We start from the raw sequence: 25,873 nt of genomic DNA, 5'->3' as shown, positions 1-25,873 counted from the left end.
TATAACTTTATAAGTGAACATTTTAACGGAACAAACTTGAACTGTTGATAAATGGCGAGATGTAGGTCGCATTAATTGCGAATAGTAGGTTACGGGAATCATCTCGTAACTAAAGTAGGGGAATTCAACAGAGTAAACCCGTTAATAGCCGAACATCGGGTGTTTGATCATAAAGTACAACTTCCTAGGAAGCTGCAAATCACCTTGACTAGCAGGTTGACAGGTTGTGAGAGGAGAGCACTCACTAAGAAAAATAGCATCAAGTGGTATGTACGTAAGCAGCATAGGTGTGCACAGCTTAATGCATTAGGGTGTGCACCCTTAAGCTCAAACATACATGCATGTGTATGCATCTACATATATATGACCCCGACACATTGATCTCCCTGCTGGCACAGTAAAAGAGAAAAGGATAAACACTTCTCTTATGGCAGAGCTGGTAAGAGGGAGATCTTTCCCATGTTCCTGTTGCTACACAGAACGATAACAATAATGCGCATGGGGGGATTAGGGTGTGCCTGGGCACACCCGGCACACCCTGTGCGCATGCCTATGGTAAGCAGGTTGCTACTTGTATTTCTTGGATGGACGTTGATTGTTGTTTCTGTTATATTGCAGGTTAGGGTCCTCTGGTACTGCATCTGCGGGAAGTAAGCGTCATTTACGGAGGAGGTCCAGGCCTTTTTCTAGCGATGTTATCGCATGTGATTCATTGTTCATGTCTACCAGAAGTTTAGTAGGGAAGCCCCATTTGTAGAGGATCTTATGGTTGCGCAGAATCTTGGTGATAGGTACCAAGTTGTGCCTGGCTGACAGGGTGGCTTGCGACAGGTCTGCATAAAGTGTGATACCAGCATATGGGTCAGGGAGGGAAGGATGTTGTCTTGCGTATCACATAAGTTGATCCTTAATGTGGTAGAAATTAATTCTTGCTATCACATCCCTAGGTATTTGTTCAGGCAGGAAGGATGGTTTTGGCAGCCTGTGAGCCCTATCAATAGTGATATCTGCTGGGCTTAGAGATGGAAGGACAGTCATCATGAGCTTTTGCAGGTAGGTAGTGATCTCTGCGGGTTTGACGGTCTCGGGGACCCCCCTAAATTTGATATTGTTCCTTCAGGCTCTAACTTCAATATCCGCCATTTTGAGACGCATGGTTCTGATTTCTTCTTCTACCTCAAAGTGAGCATCTACCAGCTCATTGTGTGCTAGAGTAAACTCCTCCATTTTATTCTCTACATATTCCACTGTGTTGCTGACAGCTGATATTTCCTTTTTTGTGTTCCTCATAAAGGCTGCCATATCAGATTGAAGGGCTCCCCTCAGGGTTTGCAGCATCTCCTTCATTGTAGTATCAATAATAGGCTGCCCTGAGGTAGGGAATGCATCTAGCTGCTCTGCATGTGTGGAGGATTCCTCCATTTCTTCCCCTGCTGCTCCTGCCTCATCTCCAGTCTCCCCTCCTTCCCCAAGCCTCCTCTTTTGTTTTACAGGGCTACAGAATGGGGAGGATGGCAAGGGATTGTCATTGTTATGCGACTCACCCGAGGATGGCAATGGATTGCCGGATGCCTGTGTTGTGGAGCCTGACGAACAGCTCCCGACGCCGGCGCCATCTTGGAAATCTCAGCCCCCTGCAGAACGGAAGAAATCCGTTAGTTTTCGGGGTCCCTCTCTCTCCTTCCTTTTGTACATCGTGCCCGCTGTGTGCCCCTTGCTTTCCTCTTTCAGATGATGTGTTTTTTGGCTAGGTTAGGTGCGCTGTGAGCCGCTAAAATCACCCGGTGTGACAGAGCTCTCCTTTCACACGTCCCTGAGCTCTGGCTGCCGGCTCCACCCCCAGGGGTACCATATTTATATGGACAATTAATATACTAGTTTGCCCTTTCTCCGCCACCTATATCTCAAACAAACTTTGGTCTGTGGTACAGCAAGAAAAAAAGGAAAGGGCTTCCCACAGCGTCTTGTCACCACAAACATTCAAAGGGGGGAATCGACAAGCTTGAGGAACGAAAAAGTGTTGGCTGTGAAGTGGAGGGATAGAAAAGATGTGTACATCATGTCCATCATCCACGATGACACCTCGGTGGAACTTCACAGAAGACGCGGTACCATTCGCAAACCTACCTGTATCACTGAGTACAATAAATACATGGGGGGGGGGGGGGGGTGGATTTAAACGATCAGTTGTTGCAGCCCTATCTTTCAACAAGAAAATCCCTATTCTGGTACAAAAAAGTCGCAATTTACTTTTTTCATTTGGCCCTTTTAAATTATTTCATAATCTACCAAAAATCAACAGAAACACCCACCACCTTCATAAAGTTTATTGAAGACATTGTCACTGCCCTGATTTATCAGCAAGTATCCCCCCCAGGAAGCATTCGCTCCGATTCTCTCAGCAGACTACACGAGCGCCATTTCCCGGACCATATTCCACCAACAGGATCCGGAAGACGACGCCAAAAAAAATGTCGGGTGTTCACCAAAAAAAGGAATTAGGAAAGATACCAGCTTCCATTGTACCGACTGTCCCTCCCAACCTGGCCTTTGCATCGGAGAATGCTTCAGGCGATATCACACTCTGGAAAATTATTAGTCCATATCTCTAATACTACAAAATATTTTACAGCGCACACATACAAGAATGACATTTCCTGCAGGGCTAGTTAAAAACACCTGAACATATTCAAAAAATACGGGGGTTTGGTCACACTATATGGTCATATAGTACTAAGCCCACTTACTGCGACAAAGTACCCCGAATTAGTGGGTCCCTACACTAGTAATAGAATGGAAGATCCTTTGTCTCAACCATGGGAGCTGAACTCCTCTATGTGGGAGAACTGAAGGGGATACATCCTAAACACTGGTGGCCACTAAATAGGAGGTAATGAGGAGGGGGAGGGGTGCTCCAGCCCAAAAGACCTGGTCAGGGCCTATTACAATATACAAGAACATATTTTGGGGGCACACCATACAATGCGTTTAAATTCAAGATGGTGTGCTATAAGGCCCTGACCAGGTCTTTTGGGCTGGAGCACCCCTCCCCCTCCTCATTACCTCCTATTTAGTGGCCACCAGTGCATAGGATGTATCCCCTTCAGTTCTCCCACATAGAGGAGTTCAGCTCCCATGGTTGAGACAAAGGATCTTCCATTCTATTACTAGTGTAGGACCCACTAATTCGGGGTACTTTGTCGCAGTAAGTGGGCTTAGCACTATATGACCATATAGTGTGACCAAACCCCCGTATTTTTTGAATATGTTCAGGTGTTTTTAATTAGCCCCTGCAGGAAAATGTCATTCTTGTATGTGTGCACTGTAAAATATTTTGTACTGTTTGTAGGTCTTATAGCAGCACCATCTTGAATTTAGAGTTCAGAAAAACAGTTTTTGGTTTTCTGTGTTCCCATAACAGGGTCTGGTTGCCCGGAGGCTTCAAAGCGATTTGGGTGGGAGAAGCCTCTACCCCTGTCCTCATTCTTTCCTGACCGATGCCCTAAGCTTGATGGTACTGCCTGCTCCTGGACAAATACTCTGGCTGTGCTGACCATACCTCTGCCTGCTGCATGTGCTAATTATGGCTGGCTATCGCAGTAAGCGACATTGGAGGGCTACAAACAGATATAAACAAGGCCTGGGGAATGCCCAGGAAAAAAATTCCAAGCCTACTTACCACCAGCTCGCAGACAACCAAATTAACCTGTCTAACAGTATGCGTTACAAACAGGGGTTTAGTCCGCACCGCATTTGCAAAACGCATGCGTAAGCCACAGAGCCTCATCACGGCACCCTGATATCTGTGGTCCTAACACTAAAATATGAGTGTCCCCACAGTGGAGGCACATGCATTCTGATGGATAAATGAGAGCAGGTGGACTGAAGGGCAGCCCATCCCTTCTTAAAGGTACAGGAGCACACCAAACACCCAGAAAATAGCACAATGGCTGCAAAGGTGCTGTGTGTTGCTGGACCAATACACACACCAAGGTGATCTCAAAAAACTTGCCACCACCCTCATTTATAGCTGGCTATCGCAGTAAGCGGCATTGGAGGGCTACAAATAGATATAAAACAAGGCCTGGGAATGCCCAGGAAAAAATTCCAAGCCTACTTACCACCAGCTCACAGACAACCAAATTAACCTGTCTAACATAGGGTGCCCACGTGTCCCGGATTGCCCGGGATTGTCCCTTATTTCAGATTTTCGTCCCGTGTCCCGGGCACCTTCATTCCGGGACAATACAGTGTCCCGGAATGGAAAAAAAAAACACACCGCCAGCACCAGTCCGACTCCGCCACCCTTATAATCATAAACTGTGTAACAGTAAAACACACACATCATCATATGCTTAACAGTTAACTGGTTGCTAGGCTAGGGCCGCCCGCCCCGCGTCTAGCAACCAGTGACGTCAGCGGACACCGTCACGTGGGCAGTCAGGCACATTGTGGGCACTGGGCAGTGACCTACGGCTACAGCTGAGCAGCGCGCCTCTGTCCTCCGCTCCGAGAGATAGAGAGAGCAGCTGCCAGCCTGGCCCAGGCAGCCAGCCACACTTACTAGCCTTTGGCCCTGTGCCCAGTCAGTGCCAGTCCCGGGGCCGCCGACTATCCAGCAGCCGGTGCAGCAGAGAGCAGCAGCACATTGCCAGCAGTGCAACCCGACTCCGAGCTGCCCGACTTCAACTTCTCCAGTCCAGTCTCCGAGTCCTCCCTCCCGCCCACGAAGTCCGTGAGTTTGCCACCCGCCGCCGCCAGACAAACTTCCAGGTTAGTGTAACTTTACACTTACAGTGAGCAGTGCACACTCCCCCTCCGTTCTGCTGCTGTTCCCCCCACCCCCCTCCATTCTGCTGCTGTCTCCCACACTCCCCCTCCGTTCTGCTGCTGTCCCCCCCACCCCCCTCCGTTCTGCTGCTGTCCTCCACACTCCCCCTCCATTCTGCTGCTGTCCCCCACACTCCCCCTCCATTCTGCTGCTGTCACCCCCACCCCCCTCCATTCTGCTGCTGTCCCCCCCACCCCCCTCCATTCTGCTGCTGTCACCCACACTCCCCCTCCATTCTGCTGCTGCCCCCCCACCCCCCTCCATTCTGCTGCTGTCCCCCACACTCCCCCTCCATTCTGCTGCTGTCCCCCCCACCCCCCCCTCCATTCTGCTGCTGTCCCCCACACTCCTCTCCATTCTGCTGCTGTCCCCCCACACTCCCCCTCCGTTCTGCTGCTGTCCCCCCCACCCCCCTCCGTTCTGCTGCTGTCCCCCACACTCCCCCTCCATTCTGCTGCTGTCCCCCACACTCCCCGTCCATTCTGCTGCTGTCACCCCCACCCCCCTCCATTCTGCTGCTGTCCCCCCCATCCCCCCTCCATTCTGCTGCTGTCCCCCCCACCCCCCTCCATTCTGCTGCTGTCACCCACACTCCCCCTCCATTCTGCTGCTGTCCCCCCCACCCCCCTCCATTCTGCTGCTGTCTCCCACACTCCCCCTCCGTTCTGCTGCTGTCCCCCCCACCCCCCTCCGTTCTGCTGCTGTCCTCCACACTCCCCCTCCATTCTGCTGCTGTCCCCCACACTCCCCCTCCATTCTGCTGCTGTCACCCCCACCCCCCTCCATTCTGCTGCTGTCCCCCCCACCCCCCTCCATTCTGCTGCTGTCACCCACACTCCCCCTCCATTCTGCTGCTGCCCCCCCACCCCCCTCCATTCTGCTGCTGTCCCCCACACTCCCCCTCCATTCTGCTGCTGTCCCCCCCACCCCCCTCCATTCTGCTGCTGTCCCCCACACTCCTCTCCATTCTGCTGCTGTCCCCCACACTCCCCCCTCCGTTCTGCTGCTGTCCCCCCCACCCCCCTCCGTTCTGCTGCTGTCCCCCACACTCCCCCTCCATTCTGCTGCTGTCCCCCACACTCCCCGTCCATTCTGCTGCTGTCACCCCCACCCCCCTCCATTCTGCTGCTGTCCCCCCCATCCCCCCTCCATTCTGCTGCTGTCCCCCCCACCCCCCTCCATTCTGCTGCTGTCACCCACACTCCCCCTCCATTCTGCTGCTGTCCCCCCCACCCCCCTCCATTCTGCTGCTGTCCCCCACACTCCCCCTCCATTCTGCTGCTGTCCCCCACACTCCTCTCCATTCTGCTGCTGTCCCCCACACTCCCCCTCCGTTCTGCTGCTGTCCCCCCCACCCCCCTCAATTCTGCTGCTGTCCCCCCCACCCCCCTCCATTCTGCTGCTGTCCCCCACACTCCCCCTCTGTTCTGCTGCTGTCCCCCACACTCCCCCTCCGTTATGCTGCTGTCCCCCACACTCCCCCTCCATTCTGCTGCTGTCACCCCCACCCCCCTCCATTCTGCTGCTGTACCCCCCACCCCCCTCCATTCTGCTGCTGTCCCCCCCACCCCCCTCCATTCTGCTGCTGTCACCCACACTCCCCCTCCATTCTGCTGCTGTCCCCCCCACCCCCCCATCATTCTGCTGCTGTCCCCCACACTCCCCGTCCATTCTGCTGCTGTCACCCCCACCCCCCTCCATTCTGCTGCTGTCCCCCCCATCCCCCCTCCATTCTGCTGCTGTCCCCCCCACCCCCCTCCATTCTGCTGCTGTCCCCCCCACCCCCCTCCATTCTGCTGCTGTCACCCACACTCCCCCTCCATTCTGCTGCTGTCCCCCCCACCCCCCTCCATTCTGCTGCTGTCCCCCACACTCCCCCTCCATTCTGCTGCTGTCCCCCCACACTCCTCTCCATTCTGCTGCTGTCCCCCACACTCCCCCTCCGTTCTGCTGCTGTCCCCCCCACCCCCCTCAATTCTGCTGCTGTCCCCCCCACCCCCCTCCATTCTGCTGCTGTCCCCCACACTCCCCCTCCGTTCTGCTGCTGTCCCCCACACTCCCCCTCCGTTATGCTGCTGTCCCCCACACTCCCCCTCCGTTCTGCTGCTGTCCCCCACACTCCCCCTCCATTCTGCTGCTGTCCCCCACACTCCCCCTCCATTCTGCTGCTGTCCCCCCCTCCATTCTGCTGCTGTCCCCCACACTCCCCTCCATTCTGCTGCTGTCCCCCCCACCCCCCTCCATTCTGCTGCTGTCCCCCCCCACCCCCCTCCATTCTGCTGCTGTCCCCCACACTCCCCTCCATTCTTCTGCTGTCCCCCACACTCCCCTCCATTCTGCTGCTGTCCCCCCCACTAGGGTGCCCACGTGTCCCGGATTGCCCGGGATTGTCCCTTATTTCAGATTTTCGTCCCGTGTCCCGGGCACCTTCATTCCGGGACAATACAGTGTCCCGGAATGGAAAAAAAAAACACACCGCCAGCACCAGTCCGACTCCGCCACCCTTATAATCATAAACTGTGTAACAGTAAAACACACACATCATCATATGCTTAACAGTTAACTGGTTGCTAGGCTAGGGCCGCCCGCCCCGCGTCTAGCAACCAGTGACGTCAGCGGACACCGTCACGTGGGCAGTCAGGCACATTGTGGGCACTGGGCAGTGACCTACGGCTACAGCTGAGCAGCGCGCCTCTGTCCTCCGCTCCGAGAGATAGAGAGAGCAGCTGCCAGCCTGGCCCAGGCAGCCAGCCACACTTACTAGCCTTTAGCCCTGTGCCCAGTCAGTGCCAGTCCCGGGGCCGCCGACTATCCAGCAGCCGGTGCAGCAGAGAGCAGCAGCACATTGCCAGCAGCGCAACCCGACTCCGAGCTGCCCGACTTCAACTTCTCCAGTCCAGTCTCCGAGTCCTCCCTCCCGCCCACGAAGTCCGTGAGTTTGCCGCCCGCCGCTGCCAGACAAACTTCCAGGTTAGTGTAACTTTACACTTACAGTGAGCAGTGCACACTCCCCCTCCGTTCTGCTGCTGTCCCCCCCACCCCCCTCCATTCTGCTGCTGTCTCCCACACTCCCCCTCCGTTCTGCTGCTGTCCCCCCCACCCCCCTCCGTTCTGCTGCTGTCCCCCACACTCCCCCTCCATTCTGCTGCTGTCCCCCACACTCCCCCTCCATTCTGCTGCTGTCACCCCCACCCCCCTCCATTCTGCTGCTGTACCCCCCACCCCCCTCCATTCTGCTGCTGTCCCCCCCACCCCCCTCCATTCTGCTGCTGTCACCCACACTCCCCCTCCATTCTGCTGCTGTCCCCCCACCCCCCATCATTCTGCTGCTGTCCCCCACACTCCCCCTCCATTCTGCTGCTGTCCCCCACACTCCTCTCCATTCTGCTGCTGTCCCCCACACTCCCCCTCCGTTCTGCTGCTGTCCCCCCCACCCCCCTCCGTTCTGCTGCTGTCCCCCACACTCCCCCTCCATTCTGCTGCTGTCCCCCACACTCCCCCTCCATTCTGCTGCTGTCACCCCCACCCCCCTCCATTCTGCTGCTGTCCCCCCCACCCCCCTCCATTCTGCTGCTGTCCCCCCCACCCCCCTCCATTCTGCTGCTGTCACCCACACTCCCCCTCCATTCTGCTGCTGTCCCCCCCACCCCCCTCCATTCTGCTGCTGTCCCCCACACTCCCCCTCCATTCTGCTGCTGTCCCCCACACTCCTCTCCATTCTGCTGCTGTCCCCCACACTCCCCTTCGTTCTGCTGCTGTACCCCCCACCCCCCTCAATTCTGCTGCTGTCCCCCCCCACCCCCCTCCATTCTGCTGCTGTCCCCCACACTCCCCCTCCGTTATGCTGCTGTCCCCCACACTCCCCCTCCGTTATGCTGCTGTCCCCCACACTCCCCCTCCGTTCTGCTGCTGTCCCCCACACTCCCCCTCCATTCTGCTGCTGTCCCCCACACTCCCCCTCCATTCTGCTGCTGTCCCCCCCTCCATTCTGCTGCTGTCCCCCACACTCCCCTCCATTCTGCTGCTGTCCCCCCCACCCCCCTCCATTCTGCTGCTGTCCCCCCCCCACCCCCATCCATTCTGCTGCTGTCCCCCACACTCCCCCTCCGTTCTGCTGCTGTCCCTCACCCCCTCTGTTCTGCTGCTTTCCCCTCACCCCCCTCAGTTCTGCTGCTGTCCCCCCACCCCCCTCCATTCTGCTGCTGTCCCCCTCCGTTCTGCTGCTATCCCCCTCCGTTCTTCCTCCATGTCCACCTTCGTTCTGCTGCTGTCCCCCTCCATTATGCTGCTGTTCCCCCCCCCGTCCTGCTGTAGCCCCCCATTCTTCCTCCGTGTCCCCCTCTGTTCTGCTGCTGTCCCTCTCCATTCTGGTGTCCCCCTCCGTTCTCCCTCCGTGTCCCCCTCCGTCCTGCTGCTGTCCCCCTCTGTCCTGATGTTGTCCCCCTCTGTCCTGCTCTCCCCCTCCATTCTTCCTGGGGGGGGGGGGGGGGCGCGGGGGGGCGGGGTGTCCCTGAATGGCAGTTTGGAAATGTGGTCACCCTAACACCAAGGTGATCTCAAACAACTTGCCACCACCCTCATTTATAGCTGGCTATCGCAGTAAGCGGCATTGGAGGGCTACAAACAGATATAAACAAGGCCTGGGGAATGCCCAGGAAAAAATTCCAAGCCTACTTACCACCAGCTCGCAGGCAATCAAATGAACCTGTCTAACAGTATGCGTTATATCTGTTTGTAGCCCTCCAATGCCGCTTACTGCGATAGCCAGCTATAAATGAGGGTGGTGGCAAGTACATCAGTACTTCATCAGTACATCAGGTGTGATCAGATGTGATCATTTTTCAATGATTTGCACCATAGCTTGTAGACTCTATAACTTTCACAGAGACCAAATAATATACACTAATTTGGGTTATTTTTACTAAAGATATGTAGCAGTATACATTTTGGCCCAAATGTATGAAGAAAAATTACTTATTTGCAAAATTTTACAATAGAAACTAAAAAAAAGTGTTTTTTTTTTCCAAAATGTCTCTCTTTTTTCGCTTATATTGCAAAAATTTAAAAAAAAAGGCATTGATTAAATACCACCAAAAGAAAGCTATGTTTGTGAGGGAAAAAAATTATAAAAATTTGGTTTGGGTACAGTGTAGCATGACTGAGTAATTGTCATTCAAAATGTGAGAACGCTGAAAGCTAAAAATTGGTCTGGGAAGAAAGGGTGTATAAAAGCCCTGTATTAAAGTGTCTTTAACAGGGGCAGAAAAATTGGGCTTTAGGCACTGGTGCCCAGAACCATAAATGTTCTTAGAAGCTATCAACATGAACATTGAGGAGAAATACGATAGTCACTCGGCATAAAAGGATAGTCAGTCAGCATCAGCATAGGCGGTCTTCAAGGGATCTCACATTCATAAAAAAATTATTCGGTTACATCAGCATCAGGTGCTTGGTAGCTGGTGATCCAAGACTGATTCATTTTTATGAAGGTGAGCTGATCAACCGACTCGGTGGACAGGCGCACTCTGTAATCAGTTACAAAGCCTTCAGTGGCACTGAATGTGCGTTCCGAAAGAACGCTGGATGCTGGACAGGCCAGTAGCTCTGTGCAAGCTCTGGCCAGTGATCCATCCTCAAGACCCAGTAACCCAGTGGATTTTTGGCTGGAAAGGTCTCCAAGTCTGATCTTGCCCCTAGGTATTCCTGCACCATGTACAACAGACGCTGGCAATGGTTGCTGGAACCGATCATACCTTGGGGCTGCGGACTAAAAAATTGTCTGAACGCATCAGTCAGACGGCCACCTTCTCCACCACTCCTTCTGTGACTGACCGAAACCTCAGCAACAGGTTCAGGAATTTGTACCCTCCCAGGCTCTGGAAATGCGTTGCACAAACCTTTCTGCAAGGCCTCCCGAAGATGTTTCATCCTCTGCTCCCTCTGCGACGGCTGGATAAGTTCCGCAACCTTACCCTTGTAACGTGGCTCAGGAAGAGTTACCAGCCAGTAGTGATTCCTCTCCTTGATCACACAAATCCGAGAGTCCTTTCGCAGGCTTTGCAGGATCAGGGAGGCCATGCAGCGTAGGTTTGCTGAGGCATTCGATCCAGAGTCCTCTGGGTAACTAAGGACAACCTGACCGGCAGCCACCTCCTCCCAGTCACGTACAAGTCCATGGGTTTCTGGGGGCTGTAAACGATCCCTAGAAGACTGATGCTGATGCTCAGTGCTAGGCTCCACCTCGATGCTGACATAATCCTCATCCGCCTCCTCCTCTTCCTGTGAGATCCGCGGGCCTGCAGGAATACTGTCTGGATAAAGGGGGCCTTGAGAGGTAAGGAAATACTCCTCTTCCTCCCTCTGTTCTGCCTTAAGTGCCCTGTCCATTATTCCACGCAGCGTGTGCTCCAACAGGTAGACAAGAGGGACAGTATCACTAATGCATGCACTGTCACTGCTCACCATCCTCGTGGCCTCCTCAAATGGTGACAGGACAGTGCATGTATTCTTGATCACGAGCCACTGGTGTGGCAAAAAAAAAGCTCCCCTGACCCTGTGCAGGTTCAATAGTCGCACAGGTACTCGTTGATGGCCCTCTGCTGCATGTGCAGCTGCTGCAGCATTGCCAACGTTGAGTTCCACCTGGTGGGCATGTCACAGATGTGGTGGTTCTTGGGCAGGTTGCATTCCTTTTGAAGGTCAGCCAGCCGAGCACTGGCATTATATGACCGGCAAAAATGCCCACAGACTTTCCTGGCCTGCTTCAGGATATCCTGTAAGCCCGGGTACCTGCACAAGAACCACTGCACCACCAAATTAAGGACGTGAGCCAAACAGGGCACATGGGTGAAGTGTCCCTGTTGAAGGGCGGAGAGGAGGTTGGTGCCATTGTCGCAAACCACCATCACTGGCTGATCCTGGCATAGCGTCAACCACCTCTGAGCCTGCCCCTGCAGAGCTGACAGAATCGCTGCCCCAGTATGGCTTCTGTCCCCCAAGCAGGCCAACTCAAGCACTGCATGGCATCTTTTTGCCTGGGTGCTTGCGTAGCCTCTAGAACGCCTACGAAGCACCGCTGGTTCTGAGGACAAATCTGCACAGGAAGAGGACATAGAGGAAGAAGAAGAAGAGAAGGGGGTGGAGGAGATAGGTGTGACAGAATCACCACTACCAGCATTTTGGAGATGTGGTGGCAAAACAAGCTCCAACAATACTGCACCCTGTCCTGCATCCTTCCCAGCTGCCAGCAGGGTTACCCAGTGCGCCATGAAAGAAAGGTAACGTCCATGCCTGCTGGACCATGAGTCAGCGGTAATATGCACCTTACCACTGACCGCCCTGTCCAACGAGGCCAAGACATTGCCTTCCACATGTCGGTAGAGAGGCGGAATTGCCTTACAAGAAAAAAATTGGCGTTTGGGAACCTGCTACTGAGGTCAGTGCTGGTTTCTGAGAGGACTTAAGATATAGCGGAGTTGGAGATCCCAGCTGATGAGGAGCAAGTAGAGGTCTGCCTTGTTCTTTGGTGTGGGTCTTTTAAGTACTGTTGCCAACAGACTGCATGGGAGCTCAACATATGTCTGGTCAAGCATGTGGTGCCCAAGCGGCTGCTGTTTTAGCCACGCTTGATACACTTCAGACATATGTTGCAAACAGCAACAGTGCGATCTGCTGCACACATCTCAAAAAAGGCCCACACCAAGGAACTTTTGGAAAAATGTGCAGAGTCAGCAGCGCCCTGCACATGCAGATCTCTGTGGTATGATGCAGTCGGTTGGCTGCCCTTAAGCTGGCCCCTAGAGGGCATCCTGCCTCATTGGAGATTTGCCTCCTCCTCCTCCTCTCTTCTATCAGGCACCCATGTAGAGTTAGTGACCTCATCATCCCCTCCCTCCTCGCCACTGGAGCAAACCTGGCAGTATGATGCAGTGGGGGAACATGACTGCTAGTTTCTTGTCCTTCTTGGGCACCCCCTCTTCTCTCTGGGCTTACGTTACTGCCTTCATCCTCAACCTGGGTACCATCATCAGAGCCTTCAATACGCTGCGCATCCTCCTGCAGCATGTACCCTACACTGTGGTTGAACAGTTCGGGGGACTGCTCAGGGCATGATGGTGGGGCTAGGGAAGGAGTGACTGATGACATTGAGCCAATGGAAGAGGCCGCTCTGGCAGCTGCATTGGCAGACAAAGTATCCTGAGCCTGGGTGGCAGAGGATGAGGAGGATGAGGACAGCTTGGTCATCCACTCTACCAACTCTTCTACATGTTGTGGCTCAACACGGCCAGCTCCCGAAAAAAAGGACAAGCGTGCCCCATGGCCACATGCTGAGGATGCACTGTGTCTACGACCAGCACTGTTTGCTGTAGACACAGAGCCTGCTTGCCCTCTTTTAGTGGCCTGTGAGCATCTGCCTCTCCTTGATGGCCTTCCAGACATACTGCACAATTAGATTAACAAAACAACGCCTGAAGTTTACTAAAAACAGTACACCAGGAATGGCCTACAGTAAGGTATAGGCTTGGCTACACTACAATGCAGTGGATATTTATTTTATGAACTGCAGCTCAGTGAGTCACCTGCGTGGCTGAAAGTGTCTTTGAACACGCAATCAGGGAATGGCCTACAGTCAGGTATAGGCTTGGCTGGAATACAATGCAGTGGATATATATTAAATAAATGAACTGCAGCTCAGTGAGTCACCTGCCTGGCTGAAAGTGTCTTTGAACACGCACTCAGGGAATGGCGTACAGTCAGGTATAGGCTTGGCTGGAATACAATGCAGTGGATATATATTATATGAACTGCAGCTCAGTGAGTCACCTGCCTGGTTGAAAGTGTCTTTGAAAATGCACTCAGGCAATGGCCAAGTCAGGTATAGGCTTGGCTAGAATAAAAAAATATATATATATATATACACACCAGCCTGTATAGATAGATATATATAATATATATATATATATATATATATATATATATATATATATATATAAATAAAATGAACTGCAGCTTAGTGAGTCAGTGTGTGTGTGTATATATATATATATATATATATATATATATATATATATATTAAATACACTGCAGCTAACTGTCTCGCCTGCCTGCCTGAAGTATATTACAACAGTACACCAGGAACGGTCTGCAGTGAGATCTAGCTAAACTATATACAGTGTGTGTGTGTATATATATATAAATATATATATATATAAAACCGGGATGCATATATATACACAATACACTGCAGCTATCTAACTGTCTCGCCTGCCCGCCTGAAGTATATTAGCAACAGAACTCCAGGAATTGCTTGCCTGCTGAAACTAAATGAAATGACAGGCTCTCTGTCTTAACAAACACCACCAACACACTACACGAGGCTGACGTGCGGGCAGCCTTATATAGTGTGGGGCGTGTACTTAACCCCTTGAGCCATAATTGGCCACAGGCACCCTGCCTATGGCCAACTATGGCTCTCTTCGCTGACGGCGCTGTGATTGGCCAAAACATGCGGATCATAGTGCATGCTTGGCCAATCATCAGACAGCAATGCATTGTGATGAGGCAGTGCATTTTTGGGCCGTGACGCACCACTCGAATTTGGCATGAATGGCCCATAATGTTCAAAATCCGGCGAACAAGCGAACGGCCGATGTTCGTGTCGAACTCATGTTTGACTCGAACAGGCAGCCCATCCCTAAGGAAAGAAACCTTGGTTTTCAAATTTCAGGTAAAATTTAAATCACCCCTGTTTTAATTTTTATTTTAAATAATGGCAAGGTACCTCATATAATTTGCTTCATTATGGATTATTTTGCACAACTACATTTTTTAGGTCATTTCTTTAACCTTAAACTGCATTTGAGGAATCCATTGTTTCGCTATAATGGTTGCTAAATGGGTATGGTCAACCAAAAGTGTAAAAAAACTTTTTTTAAGATAAAATGATTACCTATCATGTCTGTATGTCTTTTTCTTTATATATGTAGCACCCTCTACCTAAAGGTAGGTGCTAGAGTAGTGCTTTTACAGCTCAGGGCCCAAGTGTAGGTAAATTTAGCTAGGTCCGTGCATTAGGCTGGATCTGGTTGTTGTAATTTGGAACTGGGAGTGATCAGTATAGAGGGGGGTGTGTCCACCTACACTCTGACTCAGAGATGCCTCCCCTGCTTTCAGAGGTATTATTCTGGAAGAGAGGTTGGACTTGAGATCTGAGTGGCACGCAGCTCATGTGAGGAGCCCTGACCAATCATTTACTTGCATTGGCAGGGGGCAGGCCTCTCATATAAGTTGGGGTCACATGCTTCCAGGGAGGTGTTTGGAGTTACAGGAAGACAGCATGGAGTAACAGGTACTGTTCCGGGCATCCCCATGCGGGGATGCGCCATGCGCTGAGGAGGAATGGAGGAACCATCGGGAAGGAAGACTAAGATAAAGATCTCCATCTTAAAGGAGCGTTGAGGTACTGTGACCAGGGAACACAGGGCTTGGATGCTAGAGGAGATCTAGGAAGAGGAAGTAGCAGTGAAGCGGTGGAAGTAGATCAGCTTTCTGTGACTGGGGACACAGGATTTTGATAGAAAGGAGAAGGTCAGTATAACGAAAGAAGAAGAAGCTGGAGAGAGTAGAGTATCATGTTGTGGCAGAGGAACACAGCAGCGATGGTTCTGTAGTAGTAGAAGCCATGGTCCATTCACTGTCATGTGTCAGGTCAACGTGTGGGGATACTGGGATATCTTCGGCCTGGTTAGCATGATGACAGTGCCTTCCAAAGACTTTGTAGGTGCTTAACTCTCTGGGACATAAGGAAGAGGTGGTGTGAGCTTCTGGCCTTTTAATTGTCAAGGACAATCTCACCAGAGTCTACAACAAGAAGTTATTCAGAGTGATTTCTGTTGTTCAAATGGAAGGGAGAAAATAGGATATTGAGGCTCTTGTAGTAAGGATTTGCACAGAAGAAAGGAGAGTATTTAGTGTTCTTGCAAGGCCACGGCCATTCAACATCTATTTACTAAAGCAATGCATCAAGGTATCAAGGCATCTCATGCTATCCTTTCCTCATCAAAGTTGTAATACTGAAATAAATATGACAGAAAACCCAAAATGACTTATTTTCCTGTTTCAATGGATTGTGGGGAGCATGGTAACAGGGGTGATTGGCGGATTGCTATAACCAAATCAGCAGATGCATTTATGTGACATACTTTAGTATATCCATGGGAACCACCGCTTTATAAGCCCATTTCTTTTATATATTCTCCTTTATTACTAACCAGCTGGTGTTCTCTATGGTTTGAGACCGTATATATATATAGAGAAAACTGGGCAACTGTAGGCCCATTTATATAAAAACACATTTATGTTCTAAGAACATTTCAGACAAAAGATCACACGTGTTACACGAGTTCTGCCAACATGTTTTGCGGTATTCGCCACTTCTTCAGGACTTTATTATCCATGTGTGAATCAAAACATCTATTGTATTGGATGTGTTCAAGCAAGGGGGAGACCATAATCAAACACTTCACCTTGCAGATGTAGTGCATAGGCAGGACCCAATCATCACATATATTATCTGAGTGGAAAAGTGACATTACAGAGCATATTCGAACATTAAGGAGCGGGACTTAGGGCAAAATCTGTATAAGCCACCAACAAAGAACAAAGCCACCTGATGTAGATAGCATTCAATCCAATGTCATCAAATCCGTTATGCAAGAGAGGTCAGTGTAAACCCTCGAGGCACCAGGGATCTCTGCAGAGGATGTCTGGGTCTCCCGAGAGCCCATTACTCCAGCCTCTAGACTTTTTTTTATACCAATGTTCTTAGTGATTTATTATGATGTAGATCTACACATGTGGACTCTTATAGGCTATCTGGGCTGTATTTAACTTAATTGTTGAAATTCAGACAGTGCTTAGTCAAATAGCTTTTTAATAGAAACATGTCATATACTTGTTAACTCATATTACTTTAATCCCCATTTAATGTTCTTGTGCATTCAGTATATTCTCTGCCTTGTGAATATTTCAGTAAGAAAGTCTTATTTAAAAAGAAAAAAAAAGCACAAATGTCTCTTCTTTCCCTGGTTAGCTTGGGTTTTGGGCTCTAAAGTTCGTTCACAGCTCGTAGTGGGGTCCCGTAATAAGTACCTGTTGGTAGGATGATTAGTGGTTCTTTGGTTAAATTTATTTTTGGTACTTCTTAAACTACCTTTAAGGATGAGAACTGTTTAAAGATAAAATGTACTTATTTACTTGTATCAAAATCAAAAATGTGTTTAACAGTAAATTTTACTGAGTAAGTAAATAAAAAAAATATATAAAACCTAAGGAACATAAAGGTATAGTAGAAACAATTTTTTTTTGTTTAAGTCAGTTTTGTGTGTGCAGATATGTGGAAATGTGTGTCCGAGTGTTAAAAACAATTTTAGTATACAGCAGATATATTTAGCACATGGGGGGTTATTTACAAAAGGCAAATCCACTTTGCACTACAAGTGCAAACTACAAGTGCAAAGTGCACTTGAAATTGCACTGAAAGTGCACTTGCAGTTGCTGTAAATCTGAGGGGTAGATCTGAAATGAGGGGAAGCTCTGCTGATTTTATCATCCAATCATGTGCAAGCTAAAATACTGTTTTTTATTTTCCTTGCATGTCCCCCTTGGATCCACAGTGACTGCACTTCCAAGTGAACTTTCAGTGCAATTTCAAATGCACTTTGCACTTGTAGTTTGCACTTGTAGTGAAAAGTGGATTTGCCTTTCATAAATAACCCCCATGGTGTAGTTCAAATCTTTCTTACCAGCCAACCAGTAGAAGAGGGGGATGGGATATTGCTCTTCATTACATAGCAAAACCTAAAACCAGCCATAGACGGCTCGAATCTTGTCCAGTTTACCAAGAACCAACGGAGATTCCAACCATGTATGGACAGGCTGAATGTACCCAAGTTGATCAATCGATTAACTCAACCAGCCTGCCATATTTTACATGTGATTATTGCTAGCAGCTGTTATAGCCACTATCAATAATAACTGTGTTCTCCCAGCAGGGATGACTTCCCACGCTCCTCTACCGGGAGAACACAATGGCTCAGTGGGAGGGATTCCCCTGTCAACACTCTCTGTGTCAACACCTGTGGTTGCAGAAAAGAAATTCTCTCCATTTATGGCCAGCCTAACATACTTTCACTGAATTCCAATATCAATCATTATCCTTTGATTCAAATATTTTATATATTCTAATATAGTTATACACAAGAGATTATTATTTCATCGTGTGTGCCCCTTATTAGGAGATAGTAGAGTAGAAAGATAGCATTCATAAGTCATATTCCTTATAATGAACAATTATTTTCACATAATCTTAATAGTCTCATTCTCCTTCTCTCCAAACCTAGAATAAATTAATATCACAGGGACAATTATCTGGGGACTCTTCCCATTCCTACAAGAAAAACCCTAAAGAAACCATTAGGCTTCATGTACACTAGCAGCTCCTAAACTTGAGTTTAGGAGCTTTTGGGTTTTTTGCCAAAGTTCCTAAACTCAACTCCATAAAAGCCTATGTGTCAATGTATATATAGGCTTTTACTAGAGTTTAGGAGCTGCTGCAGGTAGGGGAGCTACAACATCCCTCAACCTCCCACACCTGAACGCAGAAGAATTACTTTCAGAATAGGAATGTTTTGACCGCTGGCTACGGGAAAACACAAATCGTGGCAAAACCAAAATAAAATTGCGGCAAAATTGTGTGTTTTCCTGTGGCCAGCAGTCAAAGTAGGCAGTGTGTATATGAAGCCTAAGTCTAGTCAGTAAAGCAGATTCATATACAGTAAAATTAATTTCACTCTAATATCCTTTGGCACTGCTTGGGTGAGAGTGAGTAGACAAGGCAAACGATATCCCTGTTTATGATAGAAAGCCCTGGAAATCATAGATAATGGAGATTGGAATGTCAGTTTTTGTGAACCAGCTCCAATGGCATCTAAGAACCTGATGTGATATTCCTTTTGTGGGATTGAGGAATAAGATAGACCCCTTAATCATTGTTTTAATTCTGAGTAGCCAGATCCAGTGAGGTCTGGGAAGGATCAAGCAAATCCATTAAAAAAAAAAAAAACTCAATCAGCTAATAATGAATTCCAGGTGTATGTGATCCATTTTGATGGATTAGAGCAAATGAACATTGAATCTTTTATAATATTGGAACATTTTTTTATTTGTACCTAACATTAGGGTGCTTCATGTTGTTTTTTTTAACATGTTTTCGATTGTGTCTTCTTTTTCTTTCCATGTATCCAAATTATCCACAGAGTCCAAAGATGTTCACCTTGAAGAAATCCCTGTTACTCCTTTTCTTCCTTGGGACCATCAACTTATCTCTCTGTGAGGAAGAGTAAGTATGCATAAGACTTGTTTAAATAAAAGTATAGACTTTAAAAGTTGAAAAGTGATTCTAAAGCCTAAGTATGTATTCAGGGCTGTTGTTAGAAATTACGGGTCCCCGTACAGCCTACCTGACAGGCACCCCCTTCCCCGAACATATCAAAATGATATTTTCATTAAAAATACACAAAAATCATTATTAGTGGACACAAACATAACATAATTCCTGCTAAATGTAAAAGTTAAAACTGTATTGAGTTAATATAAGATTTCAGTGATGAAACTGTTGGAAAGGATTTGTGTGGGGAGATGTGGTAAGAAGATAAGGAGGGTCAGAAGAAGGCTGAGTGTGCGGGGTCGGAGTGCTGCACTGTGTCCTACTGGCCAGAGGCAGTTTTAAGCTTTGTGAACCCTTAAGCAAAACTTAAACATGAGGCCCCACTCACGCCAAAAATGGGAAAAATAATTAAAGCGATAGAAATGAACTGTATAAATTGTATATATTAAGAGCCTTAAATCCTATGAACTATAAATTCACAGTTTGTAGAATTTTCTCTAACCAATTACTCTTCAATCAAATATCTTTAAATATACTATATATATATTACACGCACACAAATAGATAAAATTTGTGCAGCTGCTACTAGCAATGTGTTTAAGGTATAACAAAAGTCAAAAACCATATTTCTGAAGGTCAGGTTATTATAACCCAGCACAGAGTTCTCCCTTACATCAGAGTCTGCAGGATTCCTCCTTACAGTGCAAGGGGAACTTTGATGTAAAGGGGAATGCTGCAGATCATGATGTAAGGGGCAATGCTGCAGATTTAGGTGTAAAGGGGAACGCTGATGTAAGGGGGGCTCTGGTGATCAGAGCTCAGTAAGACGGTCCTCTCTGGGCTCCAGCTTGGTGGCTCTGGTTTCATACTATATTATCCTCTCCACACATGTCTGACTACTCCCATGATGCCCGTCCTAGCAGTGCTCCCGCTATTGACTCCTCTGTAGGCTTCTCCCCAGAGACTCTAGACATGATACAGGAGATGGTCAGAGACTGTGTGGTAATAATACAAGAGATGGTTAAAGACTGTGTAGACATGATACAGGAGATGGTCAGACTGTAGACATGATACAGGAGATGGTCAGAGACTGCAGACATGATACAGGAGATGGTCAGAGACTGCAGACATGATACAGGAGATGGTCAGAGACTGCAGACATGATACAGGAGATGGTCAGAGACTGCAGACATGATACAGGAGATGGTTAGAGACTGCAGTCATGATACAAGAGGTGGTCAGAGACTGCAGACATAATACTAGAGATGGGCAAAGACTGCAGACATGACACTAGAGATGGTCAGAGACTGTGTGGCCATAATACAAGAGATGGTCAGAGATTGTGCAGACATGATACAAGAGATGGTCAGAGACTGTAGACATAATACTTGAGATGATCAGAGACTGCAAACATGATACAAGAGACGGTCTTATCATGGTAATGACAAGCCACAGCCAGGGTGCAGACAGACGATCCCTCTTTACACTTTCTATTTCGCTCTCCAATCCAACATCCCAAAAAACAAACATGCACATAGACTTATCTAAAAAAATATTTAATAATATAAGCATAAAGATCTGGTTCACACTCGCTGACTGCTCCAAGCTCACTGATTGGTTTCTAGAGGTTACTGCACATCCTTCCCACTCACTGATTGTTTGCTAGAGGTTACAGCACATCATTACCTCTCACTGGGTGATAGTGCAACTGTTAGGGTACAGTTGGTTGGAAGACAGGATGTAGTTTGGGGTGATGGTGGCAGCATTGGTGGGAGAGGCTGAAATCATATCTCCCCTATAATAATTGGGAGTAGGGTCTTAGGATGCCAGAGGTGGGGTACAGGAGGGGTGAGGATGATAATGACACGAGGCAGGGTGGTAAGATGCCAAAGGTGGGGTAGAGAGGGATTATAGGGATGTTGATGACAATGAGTGGGGTGGTAGCACGTCAGCAGAGGGGGATGATGATGACAGTGGGTGAGGTTGTCGGAAGCTGGCAGAGGGGATGAAGATAAGGATGATGATGATGGGGTAGGGTGGTTGGATGCTAGAGGTGGGGTACAGGGGGATGATGGGAATGTTGATGACAGAGGGCAGGGAAGTAGGATGTCATAGGTGGGGTATGGGATGAGGATGATAGTGGGTGGAGTGATAGGAAGCTGGCAATGGGGTACAGGTGGAATGATGATGACGGGGGTGGGGTGGTAGGAAGCTGGAAGTGGGGTACATGAGGATAAGGATGACAAGGTGGGGTGGTAGGAAGCTGGCGGAGGGGTGCAGGAGGGAGGAAGATGACAGGGGGTGGGGTGGATGGATGCCAGGCAGAGGGAGATTATGGTGAGGATGGAGATGATAGTGACAGGGAGTGGGGTGGTGGAATGCCAGGAACAGGGGGATTGTGATGAGGATGGAGATGATGGTGATAGGGGGTGGGGGTGGTGTAATGCCAGGAACAGTGGGTTAAGGATGAGAATGGAGATATTGATGACAGGGGGTGAGGTGGTGGGGTACCAGGGACGGGGCGATGATGAGCATGGAGATAATGGTGACAGGGGTGGGGTGATGGGATGCCAGGAACAGGGGGATTAGGATGAGGATGGAGATGATGGTGACAGGGGGAGGGGTGGTAGGATGCCATGAACAGGGGGATTATGATGAGAATGGAGATGATGATGACAGTGGGTGGGGTGGTGGGATGCCAGGAACAACGGGATTAGGGGGAGGATGGAGATGATGGTGACAGGGGTTGGGGTGGTGGGATGCCAGAAACAGGGGGATGATGAGGATGGAGATGATGGTGACAGGGGTGGGATGATGGGATGCCAGGAACAGGGGGATTAGGATGAGGATGGAGATGATGGTGACAGGGGGTGGGGTGGTGGGATGCGAGGAACAGGAGGTTGATGAGGACGGAGATGATGGTGACAGGGAGTGGACTGGTGGGATGCCAGGTACAGGGGGATTAGCATGAGGGTGGAGATGATGGCGACAGGAGGTGGGGTGGTGGGATGCCAGGAACAGGGGGATGATGAGGAGGATAATAAAGTCACAGGCAGATGGCAGCCTTGAATTTTGGAGCGCCCTTGCTTGTTATCACTGTCAGTGTCAGGCAGCAGGACTGTCCTGCAATACCTATTTTTTTTAGGTTTGACTGTAGTGTCCCTTTGATAAAATATTACTTTTATACAAATGCAATCTTATGCAAGCCAGAAAAGCTGGACTGTAACAGGCCAGTAGGACAAGCCTCGTCCACTGTACTACAGAAGGAAGGAACAAAAGACCATTACCCCCCCGGCTACTTCCCAGGTGGACACTTTGTGCAAGGCATACACTGACCATTGTCATCCTGGTACTCATGATTGCCAGGCAGCGGACCCAGCTCTGTCAGGTCCATCCTGGAGAGGAGAGCAGGGAGCTGCTCGGTCGCTACAGCTGCGGGCATTATTCCCTGGCCAGGGAAAACTATCTGCAGACACCACGGGTCCTGCGTTAAGGACGGCTCTGGGATTCTGGGAACACACGACCGGAGGGGACATTCCCTGCCACTGCTACACAAGTGTTAGGCAGATTAGGCGGCCGCGAGGCCCTTGGGAGCGTGAGGCCTTGGGCGACCGCCTAATATGCCTAATTAGAGAGCCGCCTCTGCTACTGGTGGTGTGATATTTTCACACAATCAGTGTTACAAAATAACTGAGTAGAAAGGTCAATGAAAATATAGATGTGATATTTGAATCCATACATTTTGGTTCCAAACAATCCTAGAAGTGTACAAGGGGAGAGTGGAGTCACTGACATGAGAGAATAATTTGGGATGTCCTGAGAGATTCCTGATATCATTGAAGGGACAAGGTGGGGTAAGGGTGTGGCAGAAAGGGCATAACAATTAAAGGTAAGGGAGAAAGGGAAAGAGGGGAGGAGGGTGGAGGAAGGGTGGGAATGAAAACACGGTAAGTGGATTCCAAGAGCATACCACCATTCAGAGGCCCAAAAGGTCCAGATTAAAGGCCCAGCTTGTTCTCAGCTGCATAAGAGCTGGGGGGAGGAGAAGCAGCAGCACATTGAACTCTCCAGTAAATGGATGTGCATGGGGGGGTGTCAGGACAAGTCTCATCATTGGAGGAGAGCAGGCTGAGTTCAAAGCATAAGTATAGAACTGACCATGCTGTGTTCTCCTGCTTAGTGTGGTCAGTTTTTAATAGGGAAGCAAGGGGACTAGCAGGAGCACCAGGGATTTCACGTAAAGGAAGCAATACAAAGAGAACAGGATACTTTCTCATACCGGTACATGGTACAGCGGGCACATATCAGAAATATGAAGTGTTGGGGTAACAAACGCTTTAACCACTTGGTGTACATCAGGCTCATAGAAGACGATCTGTGGACACGCGCACGCTCCCATTGGCCAGCGGGGGGAGCCAATCAGCAGGTCAGCCACCCGCGGTCGTTCCCCGCAGTGACAGAACGGGTATCTGCTTTTGTAAACAAGGCAAATCACTGTTCTGACAGGATATCACACAGATACTGTCTGTCTGCTATGAAGGAAGACGGATATGTGTGTTGTCCCAGTGAGCCCTTCCCCCATCCAATTAGAACACACAGTGAGTGAACACAGTTAACCCCTCGATCCTCCGTGATGTTAACCCCTTCCCTGCCAATTTCAGTAGTACGATGTCAGTGCATATTTTTAGCACTGATTACTGTAGTAATGTTACTGGTTCCCAAAATAATGTCAAAAATGACCGTTAGGTGTCTGATATGTCCGCCACAATGTCGCAGTCCCGTTAGAATTCACTGATTACTAAAAAAAAAAAAAAAATAATAAAATGCCATAAATCTATCCCCTATTTTGTAGACGTGGTAACTTTTGCGCAAACCAATCAATATACAGTTATTGGGATTTTTTTTTTACCAAAAATATGTAGAAGAATACAAATTGGCCTAAATTGATGAATACATTTTTTTTTTTACTTTTTTTTGGAAATATTTTATAGTAGAAAGTAAAAATTTTTTTTTTTTTTTTTTTTTTTTTTAGAATTGTCGCTCTTTTTTGTTTATAGTGCAAAAAATAAAAAACGCAATCAAATACCACCAAAAGAAAGCCCTATTTGTGGGGGAAAAAAGGACATTAATTTTGTTTGGGTACAACGTTGCACGACCACGCCATTGTCAGTTAAAGTAACGCAGTGCCGTATCGCAAAAAAATGACCTGGTCATTAAGGGGGTAAATCCTTCCGGGGCTGAAGTGGTTAAATCCTACTGGAACATAACACATGGCCCAGGGATATGACAAATATGTGTCCATTATATCAGTCAGTCTGGCTTCTATATTCTTTTTCCTGCAGCATGACTAAGTTGACTCTGAATTTTGTTTCAACCAAAAAAGTGTAGACAATTTCCAGGCTTTATCAGTCACTTAGCTGTCGTAAAACAAACAAGTAATTGGATTTGGATCTTGGAAAGGCCTGGAGGCTTAAGGTTTAAAGCGTTATTAAACCCAATACCAAAAATGTATTATATTGCAAGTTATAAATTCTTGGATGTGGTGGCTGCATTTGTTTTATTTTCTAGGCTTTCTTTGTTTTATTTTCACCTGGTGATCTGGCCAGTAAGTCTGTTGTTTTTCAGCAGAACAAGCAGTCCCTCAGATGAATCAATTAGAGGGCTGAGACAAACCATTTAACACTGACAGGGGTGCTTACAATGATCCACTTTTATTTAGGTAAAACCTTTATCCCAAAATGAAAGAAACTGTTGCTGTAACTGCTTTTACTTCAATGTATTTTTAGTGTATCTAAATCTGCTAGTACCCTCCCCCCCAGACTAACAATAGTGCTGTCTAAAGGTTTCTCTGTTGCTCATACTGTTGCTAATACTGAAGGTGTGTTACTGGCGAGATTGCAGGGGGAAAACAGGGGGAATAAAGCTTAAAAAGAAATTAAAACGAATGCAGCCACCACAACTAATAATTGGTAAACTGCAATATATTACATTTTGGCCATACGCTGGAAGAAAGTTTTCGTTTTTGGTTGGTTTGATTTCCTAATGATTAGTGGGGTTATATCGATGATTGTTTTTTTACCGTAACAATGAGAAAATTTGTTGTCAATTTCCTTTGCATTACATTTTTAAAAAAATGTTTACAATTATACACCATGCAACATTCATTAAAACATACAATTATTCTTCACTTATGTAACAATAAAGGATCTTGATTATTATCTGTTAGTTTCCTTATTCCCTTCCTTCATATCTTAATACTACTGCTTTAAGTTTTCCTATTACCATCATATACTTCTATTATCTTCACAATCCTTTCACCCTCCATACAAAAAAAAAAAAAAAAGCTTGCACCTCCTACATCTCCCCCTCCCCCCTCTCCTACCCCCATACCCCTTTAAGGGCCATCTGTTCCCTTCCACTTATAGATATTCTATCATTCTTGTTGAGGACCGAAACTCTTCCCATTTTTGCCATATCTCTGGCATTTGATTTTTTATAAATCCTTCTTCCCTTATCTGTTTTCCCAAGTATTGTATTTCGTTCATTTCACATAACCATTCTGACAATGTTGGACTATTTGTTTCTCTCCACTTTCA

General features: G+C 48.2%; 1 long non-coding RNA gene across 1 annotated transcript in view; it reads left to right on the top strand.

Annotated features, from left to right (window-relative positions):
- LOC141106475 (uncharacterized) overlaps positions 1–25,873 on the top strand; it is a 62,357-nt gene that overhangs the window by 34,115 nt on the left and 2,369 nt on the right. Inside the window, exon 3 of the long non-coding RNA XR_012235720.1 lies at positions 19,147–19,229. This is a non-coding gene — a long non-coding RNA (uncharacterized lncRNA). The remainder of the gene's footprint in view (positions 1–19,146; positions 19,230–25,873) is intronic.

This window comes from Aquarana catesbeiana, linkage group LG08 (assembly GCF_042186555.1).
Source record: "Aquarana catesbeiana isolate 2022-GZ linkage group LG08, ASM4218655v1, whole genome shotgun sequence".
Lineage (NCBI taxonomy): Eukaryota > Metazoa > Chordata > Amphibia > Anura > Ranidae > Aquarana > Aquarana catesbeiana.
The sequence above is the reverse complement of the archived record's forward strand: the minus strand, read 5'-3'. Positions and strand labels throughout refer to the sequence as shown.